Source organism: Cetorhinus maximus, chromosome 2, assembly GCF_964194155.1.
Source record: "Cetorhinus maximus chromosome 2, sCetMax3.hap1.1, whole genome shotgun sequence".
NCBI classification, from domain to species: Eukaryota; Metazoa; Chordata; class Chondrichthyes; order Lamniformes; family Cetorhinidae; genus Cetorhinus; species Cetorhinus maximus.
The window spans coordinates 13810606-13824537 of NC_135880.1; the positions used below are offsets into that span (position 1 = coordinate 13810606).

The 13932-nt window shown below is 45.0% G+C and overlaps 1 protein-coding gene across 3 annotated transcripts in view; it reads right to left on the reverse strand.

Moving 5' to 3' along the window:
- Positions 1–13932, reverse strand: part of sh3rf1 (SH3 domain containing ring finger 1) — a 193557-nt gene that overhangs the window by 43896 nt on the left and 135729 nt on the right. The window lies entirely within an intron of this gene.

Below are 13932 nucleotides of genomic sequence, written 5' to 3' on the forward strand. Positions count from 1 at the left end.
ACAATATCCAGCACCATTCACGACTCGTCAGATACTGAAGCTGTCCATGTCTAAGTGCAGCAAGGTCTGGACAATATCCATGCTTGGGCTGACAAGTGGCAAGTAACATTTGTGCCACACAAGTGCCAGGCAATGACCATGTGCAACAAGAGAGAACCTAACCATCACCCCTTGACACTCAATGGCATTACCATCACTCAAACCCCCAATATCAACATCCTGGGGGCTACCATTGTCCAGACACTGGACTGGACTAGCCATATAAATACTGTGGCTACAAGAACAGGTCAAATTCTAGGAATCCTGCGACGAGTAACTCACCTCTTGACTCCCCAAAGCCTGTACACTATCTACAAGGCACAAGTCAGGAGTATGATGGAATGCTCTCCACTTGCCTGGATGAGAGCAGCTCCCACAACACTCAAGAAGCTTGACATCACCCAGGACAAAGCAACCCACTTGATTGGCACCACATCCACAAACATTCACTCCCTCCACCATGGATGCCCAGTAGCAGCAGTGTGTGCCATCTACATGATGCACTGCAGGAATTCACCAAGGCTCCTTAGACAGCATCTTCCAAACCCACGACCACTATCATCTAGAAGGGCATGAGCAGCAGATAGATGGGAACACCTCAACCTGGAAGTTCCCCTCCAAGTCACTCACCATCCTGACTTGCAAATATATTGCTGTTCCTTCACTGTCGCTGGGTCAAAATCCTGGAACTCTCTTCCTAACAGCACTGTGGGTGTACCTACACCACACGGACTGCAGCAGCTCAAGAAGGCAGCTCACCATCACCTTCTCAAGGACATCTAGAGAGGGGCAATAAAAACTGGCCCAGCCAGTGAAGCCCACATCCCATGAATGAATGAAAAAAAGGTTTGCCATCCCAGAGGTTACCCTGGTGAGTCTACACTGGTTTCAACATCCTGTCTTTAATTGGGTGGCTAAAACAGCGCACAGAATTTTAACTGGCCCACCCAAAGTTTTGTACAAATTCAAAAGCATTTAACAATTGCAGTCCATGTCTCTATTTATAAAATCTAAATTGCTGTTAGTCTATTCTATAGTTTTATAATGGAACCATGGAATGATGCAGCTCAGAACGAGGCCATTTGGCCGATCGTGCTTCTTTGGTATAGCTATTCAATAATCCCACCCCTCTACTCTTTCCCCATAGCCTTGTCATCTTTTTTCCTTTCAAGAATTCATCCAATTCCCTTTTGAAAGTAACTACAGTATTGAATTTGCTCTGACAACCCTTGCAGGAAGTGCATTCCAGATCTCAACAAATCGCTGTGTAAAAAAACGTTTCCTCACGCCATCTCTGGTTCTTTTGCTAATCACCTGCAAGTGCGCTTTTAGGAAATTAGGTAGAGATTCAAAAAGAGAGGGGTTTTAAAAAAAATGATTTCAGAGCAACATTATCAATCAAGAACCCCATCACTATTCCTTAATTGTACTTGTGAATGACTTGCTAGGCAAAATGATGGGGCTTAGAGGGGAAAAAGGGACAGAGGCATTCATATAAGATGCAAAATCAAATGCTTCTGCTTTTTCTCTTGTGACTGTGAACACTAAGAATTTCTGATAACCCCAGCACCACCCCCCATATTTAATTTAAACACCATGTATAAAAGCAGCAACTAATTCCCACATTACCATAGATACAAAGTTGGAGAATGTTGTCACTGAGACAAATGTTGTCACTGGCACTTCAAACACATTTGTGGAAGCAATTCAAATTAAATATTGCCATCCCAACAATTCCCAGGAGCAGCAACAAATTCTGTCACTTCAAACACAGTCATATATCTTCCACTTAAATTGCTGCAATGTTTCAGTTCTATTTACCCACATACACTATGACAGGCACCAAGTGAGAAGGTTTCAATTTAGTATCTTTTTGAAAAATCTTTTCTCGATGATATATGTTTAAACCTGACAAATCTCAGAATACTTGGCATCTAATTAGGTAACCCTTTAATCATGCTATGCTTGTTAAAAACACCTGGGAGCCTTGCTGATCTGCTGACTACAGTTTATCATTAGAAAGCTGGAGCATTAACTGTGAATACAGAGGAATGTAATCTGGTTAAATATTTATCCTACTTATTCAGCGAGTGCTGGTAGCTGGTTCACATGACTTTCCATTCCGTCTACTCCAAAGGCAGTTTACGGTTAGCTGCATCTTTTAAGTCGACAGTAAAACTCAAAAATATCACTTATGAAAGAGGTGTGAAATAAGCTAGTCAGGGCCTCATTTGCAGAGGTTGTTTGGCATACCTTAAGGCAGAGAGGATAGAAGGCAACAAGAATACTGAAGGAAAGAAGAGGGAAAAAAAGGGCAAAGAGTACAGAAGGAGTGCAAGACAGAATTATGGAAAGTATATAAAAGCGAAGCAAAAGGGAGATTAAGAAAGCAAAATGTGAATCTGAAAAGGCTTGAATTACAGGAACCGTGCTGAAAAGAAGCATAAGTATTGTACTTTTTGGAATCAGTGGACTTGCAATAAGTGCTAATGGAAGCCCCTTCCGAGAGACCAAGAGAAAAGTTTAAGTCTAAGCGAAGAGTCACTTGGTAGTACAAAACTTGAATTTAGTTGAAAAGAGAGACATGTTGCCAAAGTTTTTATGTCTTACACTCATCAGGACAAATGCAAGAATGCCAAATTTCAAACGATTACAGCAATTTATACTACAGGACAAAAGAGTACTGACTGGTTGGCTGACGCATTGTCATGGAGAAAGCAACAGCTCCCCCAAGCTCCCAGATAATTCAAAAAAGCTGCAAGGCTTGAACATATTCCTTTTGTTTGCAGAGAACGGGTCCCTGCGTATAAATGTATGTTGCTTCTAGCAAGCATAAATGAGCCATGTTACAAGCTGACTGATTATCTTAAATTGGTTGCTTGTATAGCTAATAGTGGAATCAGGATTGTTCAGCAGTTGCTGCCCAATTGCGGAATCACATCTATCAGTAGACGTTTTATGTGTCTTGCAAGTGCAAGTTGGTTGAGTATAGACTGTACTTTGCTTATTACATCACATATGCATTTCAGTGCCGGTGCAATGACAGGTACGTGGTTTATACGTCCCAGTGACTGAAAAAGCAGTCTCTCAAAAATTTGAACAATAGGTTAAGCAAGCTGTTTCACGCTGCTATTATGCAGTGTCTACGTGAATGGTATTTTACCAGGATGCTGCTATCAGTCCAAAAAAAGTGTTCTGCCTATCATACAATTGTATCATACAATCATGTGTAAAATTCAGTGCTGGTGTGATGCCAGGTATGTAGTCTGTACATCCCAATGATTGGCTGATTGAATCAAACAACACATTCCTTCGATTGTTCATAATTAATTGTTTGAAATTTGGCATTCTTGTGTTTGACCAGATGAGTGCAAGACAGTTTCAGCAAATGTTTCACTTTCAGTAATATTAATGGGGAAAGTCAGAGTTGAACCATGTAAAGATAAGGGATGGGAAATTTGAAGCATAGTTAAGATCAGGGTGTAGGCATGATATAGCTTCAAATACAGCCACTGATGTAATAGAAAGAGCAGATAGGGTCTCCTAACAGTGAGACACCATAAAACAGCATGAGGGGAGAGAGAGTACAGCAAGACACCACAGAACAGCATGAAGAGAGATAGTAGCGAGACACCATAAAGAATGGGTGCTACGGGCTGTCTCCAAGGGGTGGGAGGGACCATAGTGTCCCACTGGTCAGCCACCGCCCACCTCAAGTTGAGCAGCTCCCAATGAGTCAGGTGCTGACCTGGCATGGTCCATCTGCTTCAATGGGTTCTTGGAGCTTAGAATCTCTGCTCAACAAGTCAACAGAATCCATCGCAACAGGCAAACAAATGAAACAAACAAGAAGAAAGATGCCAACTCTTCGATTAGCAAGCTGGAATGTCAGGACCACGTGCAAGGAACTGACAGAAGACTTGCAGCTGGTTGATATAGCATGCAAGACAGCTGTGATCGACATGGAACTTGAAAAGCTGAACACTGACGTAGCTTCCGGACAGGGGATCAGGCTCGCTGTGAGCAGATCACTGAAAGAAAAACATTACACCTTCATCTGGCAGGGTAAGAGCTCAGAGGAGACATGAACAAGGCGTAGACTCTGCTGCAAGGAACTCACTACTCTCAATGATAGAACCTCTCACAAATGGATCAGAACGTGTTCTCTCCATCCACTCCTCAACTCAAACAGGGTCAGTTAACCTCATGAGCATTTATGCTCCAATGCAGTGCTTTACGACAGAGGCGCAAGATCTGCTCTGTGAAGACCTTGACACTGCTATCAGCAGAATCCCCAAGTCAGAACATCTCTACCTACTAGGGAATTTCAACACAAGACCAGGCATGGACCATGGGGCATAGCCCTCCTGCCTCGGACATCACAGCCTGGGAAAGATAAATGAGAACAACAGAGGCTGCTTGAGCTTTGCTGCTACCGTGTGCTTTGTGTAACTAACAGCTTTCAGAAAAAACCACGCCACATGGTGTCCTAGAGACATCCAAGATCAGGACATTGACACCAGCTGGATCTGATCATCACCAGATGTGACTCAACTGACTGTGAAATACAGGTCACTCCTTGGTGTGCACTAGGGCGAGGATGCAACCCTTTAAGATTTTTCATTCAAGGCAAAAATGCCGTTCTTGTATTCACGTCAGCCAAATTGCCTACCCAGATAAAAACCAACAGTTCTTCCACTCAATTGAACAGGCACTCTCCTGTGCTTGATGAGTTCAGGTGGTATAGCATCAGCTCCTGAACCTTTGCCACACACAGTGTAGAGGCGAAATGGAACTTACTTCCAGACATCATCTACAATACCTCAATCTCAGTATACGGGAAGCAAGAGTAGAAAATTGCTGACTGGTTTGAGGCTAACATCACTGTGGTGGAACCTGTCATTGAAGCCAAGCGGTCTGCTCTCATTAATTACAAAACGTATCCAAGTGAGAAAGCTCTGAGTATACTAAGAGCCGCTCGAAGTAAAGGCCAACAGACTACTAGGTGGTGCGCCAATGACTGCGACTTACAACTTTGGCAGAATATCCAGATGTCCCTCAACAAAAGGAATGTCATGGGCATGTCCGAAGGAATCAAAAGGTAATAGGTCCATCTGAAAGAAAATGGTTCGACTGAAAATAAAGGTAGGGGAGGTCATCTCCGACTGCAAGAAACAGTTAGAGAGATGGGCGGAACATTCCTCGAGTTGTACTCTAGGAAGAACACTGTCACCGAGGAAGCTCCAGACAGCATGGCAGAGCTGGATACCAAACATAGAGTGAAGGAACTTAACAAAGCTATTGATTCGTTTGCCATGGGCAAAGCTCTAGGTGCTGATGCAATACCACCTGAACTCATCAAACATGGGAAACCAGTACTCCTGCAACATTTACACGAATCCCTCTGTCTTGACTGGAGGGAGGGGACAGTGCTCCAGGATATTCGTGATGCAAAGATTGCAACCCTGCACAAGAACAAAGACAACTGCAATGATTGCAACAATTATCGAGGCATCTCCCTGCTGAGCGTCATGGGAAAAGTATTTGTCCATGTTGCCCTTGTCAGACTGCAGGTCTTGGCTGAAAGCATCTATACTGAATCCCAGTGTGGATTCAGAGCTGGAAGATCCACAATTGATATGATCTTCTCAGTTTGGCAGCTTTAAGAGAAATGCTATGAATAAAGGAGACTACCATATAATGCCCTCATCAATCTCACCGAGAAATTCGACCATGAGAGCAGAGGCAGTCTATTTAAACTGCTGGAGAAAACTGGCCACTTGCTGAATCTGCTCAGTGTGATCTCTTCTTTCCATGACAACATGATGAGTAAGGTCAGCTATGACAATGCGACATTGGAACCCTTTGAGATCCACAGTGGGGTCAAACAGGGTTGAGATATGACACCGATACCCTGACGTATTCTTCTCTTTGCTGCAGTCATACGCCTTCAGGTCATCTACAGAGGGGCGTCTACTTACATATCAGAACTGACGGAAAGCTGTTTAGCTTAGCTCACCTGAGATCCAAGAAAAAGGTGTACCAAGACCTCATCAGACTTGCTCTACGTGATGACGCCACAACAACATTTCACACTGAGGACCATCTGCAGCAGCAAATGGACAGAATCTCTCAGTCCTGTAAAGCGTTTGGTTCGACCATCAGAATCAGGAAGACAAATGTCGTGGTCCAGGATGTTACCATACCACCATCTATCAGCATTGACAATGTGACACAGGAGGTTGTTGATCGCTTGTTGAAGCCATATCTAGGCTTCATAATCACTAGCAATCTGTCACTTGATGCTGAAATCAACATGCACATCACAAAAGTTACAACTGTTATGTCCAAGTTGAGTAAGAGAGTGTGGAACAACAGCGACCTGACTGAGAACACCAAACTGCGAGTCTACCAAACCTGTGTCCTCAGCACAGTCCTCTACTGTGCTGAGACCTGAACAACATTTGCTAGGCAGGAGAAAAGGCTGAACAGTTTGCACCTCCACTATCTCAGACATATCCTCAGCATCTCTTAGCAGAACAAGGTCACTAACTCAGACCTTCTGGACAGTGAACTGGACACTGGGTCACAATCTCTTGGGTGTCCATACCTCCGCTACAAGGACACCTGCAAGCGACATATGAAGATGGTGGACATCGACACTGACAACTGGGAGACAGTCAGTGGCAGTCATGACCTCTGGAGGCTGACTGTTTGGAAGGATGTTTGAATAGGCGAGACGAAACGAGAAGCCAATAAGAGGGCTCAGAGAAATCAGAGAAAAGCGAATCATGCACCTTCTCAGCCCACTGTCTTCCTCTGGAGCAAATGCAGCAGCACTTGCCAGCCAGATTGGGGCTCCTGAACCACACCAAGAGCTGCTTAACATACAGTTGACCACCATGGCGCAAACCATCATCTTACAAGACAGAAGACTGCTACCCATTGCTAGGTTACTGCATTGTTCTTACAGTAACGAGCTTAAATGGATAATTCATTTTCATCATAGTTGAAAATTTTACATTTATATATTACAAACTCCACACGAACAGGGGAGAGAGCTCAACTTGAGTGAGACACAGCCAGAGTGAGTGTGGTGCACAGTGGGAATTGAACTGGTAAGTCTTTCTCTTTAATTTCTCTTTACTTTTTGTAAATTCAATAATCTAGTTAAAAGGTTGGTAAGGTAGCTGACTCAGCTGACTGTGTGACAGTTAACTGTAAATCACCTGAAGCCTGATTAGGGCCTGAATAAGAAGTGTTAATTACTATTTGAAGCTTAACGAGCATGAGTCATCTCAGCTCCATGTAAGAAAGGGACTATTTAGAGACATACTACGTGTGCTTGCACATGAACAGGGGAGAGGCGTCATCCTGAGTGAGACACAGCCAGAGTGAGTGTGGGTGTTGGCATTTGGTGCACAGTGGGAATTGAATTCGGTGCAGAGGGGAAGAGGTGCTCTCTGCATTTTTTCTTTGCTATCCAACTTCTTAAATCTTCAGAGCGTGCTCTTGCCCTGCTGCAGCAGTAGAGGCTACAAGGGAAAGGAATGACTGGTAAGTAGTGGGTAAGGTCGAATAAGTATTTACCACTTTAATCGCTTATAGTTTAAGGTATTTTTGTGGTTTATAGTTTGCATATTCTATAGTAACGAGGATCAGGAAAGAAGGGCCCTAAAGTAATTGATTAAAAAGGTTTAATTTAAAGGGATAAGTCATGGCAGGAGAGCTCAAATCCATGTTGTGCTCCTCGTGTTCCTGGGAAGCCAGGGACATTTCCAGTGCCCGGATCTAGCATGTGTGCAGGAAGTGTGTCCAGCTGCAGCTCCTGGAAGCTCGGGTTTCAGAGCTGGAACGGCGGCTGGGGACACTGTGGAGCACCTGCGAGTCTGAGAGCATCGTGGATAGCATGTTTAGAGAGGTGGTCACACCGCAGATGAAGGGATTGAGGAAGGAAGGGAATGGGTGACCACCAGACAGTCCAAAAGAAACCGGCAGGTAGTTCAGAAGTCCCCTGGAGTCTCGCGTGCAAATCGGTATTCCATTATGAAGGGCGCTGGTTCCTTCAGGGAGTGCAGACAAAGCCAACTTTCTGGCACCACAGGCAGCCTGTCTGTACAGGAGGGGAGGAAGGGAGGAAGAGCAATAGTAACAGGGGACTCTATAGTCAGGGGAATAAATAGGCACTACTGTGGCTGTCAACGCGACTCCAGGATGGTGTGTTGCCTCCCAGGTGCCAGGGTCCGGGATGTCACTGAACAACTGCAGGGCATCCTGAAGGGGGAGGGTGATAAGGCAGAGGTCATGGTACATGTTGGTACCAATCAAATAGGTAGAAAGAGGGGTGAGGTCTTGCATCAAGAATTCAGGGAGTTAGGCAGTAGACTAAAAAGCAAGACATCTCTGGTTGTAATCTCTGGATTACGCCCAGTGCCACGTGCCAGCGAGCTCAGAAATAGGAGAATAGCGCAGATGAAGACCATAAGATATAGGAGCCAAAATTAGGCCAATTGGCCCATCGAGTCTGCTCCGCCATTCAATCATGGCTGATAAGTTTCTCAACCCATTCCCCCGCCTTCTCCCCGTAACCTTTGATCCCCTTACCAATCAAGAACCTATCTATCTCCGTCTTAAATACACTCAATGACCTGGCCTCCACAGCCTTCTGTGGCAATGAATTCCATAGATTCACCACTCTCTGGCTAAAGAAGATTCTCCTCATCTCTGTTCTAAAAGATCTTCCCTTTACTCTGAGGCTGTGCCCTCGGGTCCTAGTCTCTCCTACTAATGGAAACATCTTCCCCACGTCCACTCTATCCAAGCCTCTCAGTATTCTGTAACTTTCAATCAGATCCCCCCCTCATCCTTCTAAACTCCATCGAGTATAGACCCAGAGTCCTCAAACGTTCCTCGTATGTTAAGCCTTTCATTCCTGGGATCGTTCTCGTGAACCTCCTCTGGACCCTCTCCAGGGCCAGCACATCCTTCCTGAGATACGGTGCCCAAAATTACTCACAATATTCTAAATGTGGTCTGACCAGAGCCTTATAAAGCCTCAGCAGCACATCCCTGGTTTTATATTCTAGTCCTCTCGAAATAAATGCCAACAATGCATTTGCCTTCCTAACTATTGACTCAACCTGCAAGTTAACCTTAAGAGTATCCTGGACTAGGACTCCCAAGTCCCTTTGCACTCCACATTTCTGAATTCTCTCCCCATTTAGAAAATAGTCCATGCCTCTATTCTTCCTACCAAAGTGCATGACCTCACACTTGCCCATGTTGTATTCCATCTGCCACTTCTTTGCCCATTCTCCTAACCTGTCCAAAATCTTCTGCAGCCTCCCCAACTCTTCAACACTACCTGTCCCTCCACCTATCTTTGTATCATCTGCAAACTTAGCCAGGATGCCCTCAGTTCCTTCATCTAGATCATTAATGTATAAAGTGAAAAGTTGTGGTCCCAACACTGACCCCTGAGGAACTCCACAAGACACCGGCTGCCGTCCTGAGAAGGACCCCCTTATCCCCACTCCCTGCCTCCTGCCAGACAGCCAATCTTCAATCCATGCTAGTACCTTGCCTCTAACACCATGGGCTCTTACCTTACTGAGCAGCCTCCTGTGCGGCACCTTGTCAAAGGCCTTCTGGAAGTCCAAGTAGATAACATCCATTGGTTCTCCTTTGTCTAACCTACTCGTTACCTCCTCAAAGAATTCTAACACATTTGTCAGGCATGACCTCCCCTTGATGAAACCATGCTGACTTTGCCCGATTTTACCATGCACTTCCAAGTGTTCTGAAATTTCATCCTTAATAATGGACTCTAAAATCTTACCAACGACCGACGTCAGGCTAATCGGCCTGTAATTTCCCGTCTTTTGCCTCACTCCCTTCTTAAACAGGGGGGTTACATTAGCGATTTTCCAGTCCTCTGGGACCCTCCCTGACTCCAGTAATTCCTGAAAGATCACCACTAACACCTCCACTATCTCTTCAGCTATCTCCTTCAGAACTCTGGGGTGTAATCCATCTGGTCCAGGTGACTTATCCACCTTCAGACCTCTCAGTTTTCCTAGCAACTTCTCCTTGGTAATGGCCACCATACTCACCTCTGCCCCCCGACTCTCTTGAACTTTGGGGATGTCACTCGTGTCTTCCACCATGAAGACTGACGCAAAGTACCTATTCAGTTCCTCCGCCATTTCTTTGTTCCCCACTACTACTTCTCCAACGTCATTTTCCAGCTGCCCAATGTCCACTTTTGCCTCTCTCTTACCCTTTATATATCTAAAAAAACTCTTGCAATCTTCTTTTATATTACTGGCTAGTTTATCCTCATATTTAATCTTCTCCCTCCTTATTTCTTTTTTAGTTGTCCTCTGTTGGTCTTTGTAGGCTTCCCAATCCCCTGGTTTCCCACTGCTCTTCACCGCATTGTATGCTTTCTCTTTAGCTTTTATGCTGTCCCTGACTTCCCTTGTCAGCCATGGTTGCCTTGTCCTCCCTTTAGTATGCTTCTTCTTCCTAGGGATGAATTTTTGCTGTGTCTCCCAAATTACTCCCACAAACTCCTGCCATTGCTGTTCCACTGTCTTTCCTGCTAGGCTCATCTCCCAGTTAATTCTGGCCAGCTCCTCCCTCATGCCTCTTAAGTTGCCTTTATTCAACTGTAATACCGTTACATCTAATTCCAGCTTTTTCCTCTCAAATTGCAGGGTAAATTCTATCATATTATGGTCATAGAATACGTGGCTTAAGAGTTGGTGCAGGGGGGAGGGTTTTAGATTACTGGATCACTGGGACCATTTCAGGGGAAGGTGCGACCTGTAGAAGCAGGACGGTCTACTCTGAACCAGAGTGGGACTAACATCCTAGCGGGCGGGTTTGCTAGTGCTGTTGGGAGGAATTTAAACTAATTCAGCAGGAGGAGAGGACACAAAATGCTAGCAGAAGAGGGACACATCACATTACAGTAAAACAATCAAGTCAGAGGGAGTACAGCTGCATTAAGTTTCAAGGGAATAAGGCAAGGCTGGATGGCCTCTACTTTAATGCCAGGAGTATTACTGGTAAAACGGATGAGTTAAGGGTGAGGATTGACAGGTGGAATTGAGATATAGTAGCCATCACTGAGACGTGGTTGAGGGAAGGTCAGGATTGGCAGCTCAACATTCCGGGATATAGAATCTTCAGGTGGGTCAGGCGAGGGGGTAAAAGAGGAGGCATTGCATTATTAGTTAAGGAGTTAGTTACTGCAGTAAGGAGAGATGATATCTTGGAGAGGGGCTATGAATGAAGATTTGTGAGTAGAGCTTAAAAATAAAAAAGGGGCAGCCATATTGTTAGGTGATTATTATAGACCCCCAGATAGTCAGCGGGAAATTGAGGAGCAAATATGTGCACAATTTGCGGAGGTATGTAAAAACAATAACAATAAGGTAATTATATTAGGTGATTTCAACTTTCCCAACATTAGTTGGGATAGACGTGTTAAGGGCTTGGATGGAGTGGATTTCTTGAAATGTGTGCAAGAGAACTTTTTTTAGGTCAATATTTAGAGGATCCAACAAGGGACGGTGCAGTGCTGGACCTAATTCTGGGGAATGAAGCCGGATAGGTGGTTGAGGTGGTGGTGGGGGGTGCATTTTAGTGATAGCGACCACAACATGGTACAGTTTAAGTTTGTTATGGACAAAGAAATAGACAAGTTGCAAAAACTTATTTTGGATTGGGAGAGAGTGGATTTTAGTAAACTAAGACAGGATCTGGCCAAGGTAGATTGGGAACAGCTACTTGTGGGGAAATCTAGAGGAGCAGTGGGGGGGGCGTACAAAAAGGAAATGGGGAGGGTACAGGGTCAACATGCATGTCCCTCCAGGGTGATAGGAAGGAGTAACAAGCCCAGAGAATCATGGATGACCAGAGATAGTCAGGTTACAATGAGAAGGAAAAGAGAGGCTTTTAGCAGGTACAAGGGAAGCAAATCAGCAGAGGCATTAATGGAGTACAGAAAGTGCAGGGTGGAACTTAAAAAGAAATTAGGAGAGCAAAGAGGGGATATGAGAAAACTCTGGCTGGTAAAAGGAGGGAAAATCCCAAGATATTCTATAAGTATATCAATGGGAAGAGGATAACCAGGGAAAGAGTAGGGCCCATAAGGGACAAAGGGGTTAATCTATGGGTGGAGCCAGAGGACATCGTTCGAGTGGTGAATGAATACTTCACATCGTTCTTCACCCAAGAGAATGAGGATGGAGGTATCGAACTCGGGGAGAGAGACTGCGAGGTTATTAAGCAAATTGATATAGGGAGTGACAAGGTATTGGAGGTGTTGGCAGGCTTAAAAGTGCACAAATCTGCAGATCCAGATGATTTGTGTCCCAGACAGCTGAGGAAGGCAAGGGAGGAGATCGCAGGGGCTCTGACCCAAATTTTTAATTCGTCTCTGGCCACGGGGGAGGTGCCAGAGGACTGGAGAACAGCTAATGTGGTTCCGCTATTTAAGAAGGGTTTTAGAGATAAGCCAGGGAACTATAGGCCAGTGAGTCTCATGTCAGTGGTAGGGAAACAATTGGAGAAAATTCTGATGGAGAGAATCTATCTCCACTTGGAGAGGCAAGGTTTGATCAGGGATAGTCAGCATGGCTTTGTCAGAGGGAGGTCATGCCTAACAAATCTGATTGAATTTTTTGAGGAGGTGACCAGGTGTGTAGATGAGGGTAGTGCAGTTAATATAGTTTATATGGATTTCAGCAAAATCCATATAAACTTTGACAAGGTCCCACATGGGAGACTTATAAAGAAGGCAAATGCACATGGGATACAGGGTAATTTGATAAGGTGGATTCAAAATTGGCTTAGTTGTAGGAGACAGAGGATGACGACAGAAGGATGCTTTAGCGACTGGAAGCCAGTGTCCAGTGGCGTACCACAGGGATCTGTGCTGGGTCCCCTATTATTTGTCATTTATATAAACAACATAGATGACTATGTGGGGGGTAGGATTAGTACATTTGCGGATGACACAAAGATTGGCTGGGTGGTTAACAGTGAGGTTGAGTGTCTTGGGCTACAGGAAGATATAGACAGGATGGTCAAATGGGCAGATAAGTGGCAGATGGAATTTAACCCTGAAAAGTGTGAGGTGATACACTTTGGAAGGAGTAATTTGACAAGGAAGTATTCAATAAACGGCATGGCACTAGGAAGTTCTGAGGAACAAAGGGACCTTGGCGTGTGTGTCCATAGATCTCCGAAGGCGGAGGGGCATGTTTGTGGGGTGGTGAAAAAGGCATATGGGACACTTGCCTTTATCAATCGAGGCATAGATTACAAAAGTAGGGAGATCATGTTGGAGTGGTATAGAACCTTGGTGAGGCCACAGCTGGAGTACTATGTGCAGTTCTGGTCACCACGTTATAGGAAGGATGTGATTGCACTGGAGGCGGTGCAGAGAGATTCACCAGGATGTTGTCTGAGATGAAACATTTAAGTTATGAGGGGCATGGACAGGGTGGATAGGGAGGGACAGGGTGGATAGGGAGCATCTGTTCCCCTTAGTTGAAGGGTCAGTCACGAGGGGACATAATTTCAAGGTGAGGGGCAGGAGGTTTAGGGGGGATGTGAGGAAAAGCTTTTTTACCCAGAGGGTGGTGACGATCTGGAATGCACTGCCTGGGAGGGTGGTGGAGGCGGGTTGCCTCACATCCTTTAAAAAGTCCCTGGATGAGCACTTGGCATGTCATAACATTCAAGGCTATGGGCCAAGTGCTGGTAAATGGGATTAGGTAGGTGGGTAGGTCAGGTGTTTCTCACATGTCGGCGCAGACTCGATGAGCCGAAGGGCCTCTTCTGCACTGTGATTCTGTGAATTGTAACTTAGTTTCGAGG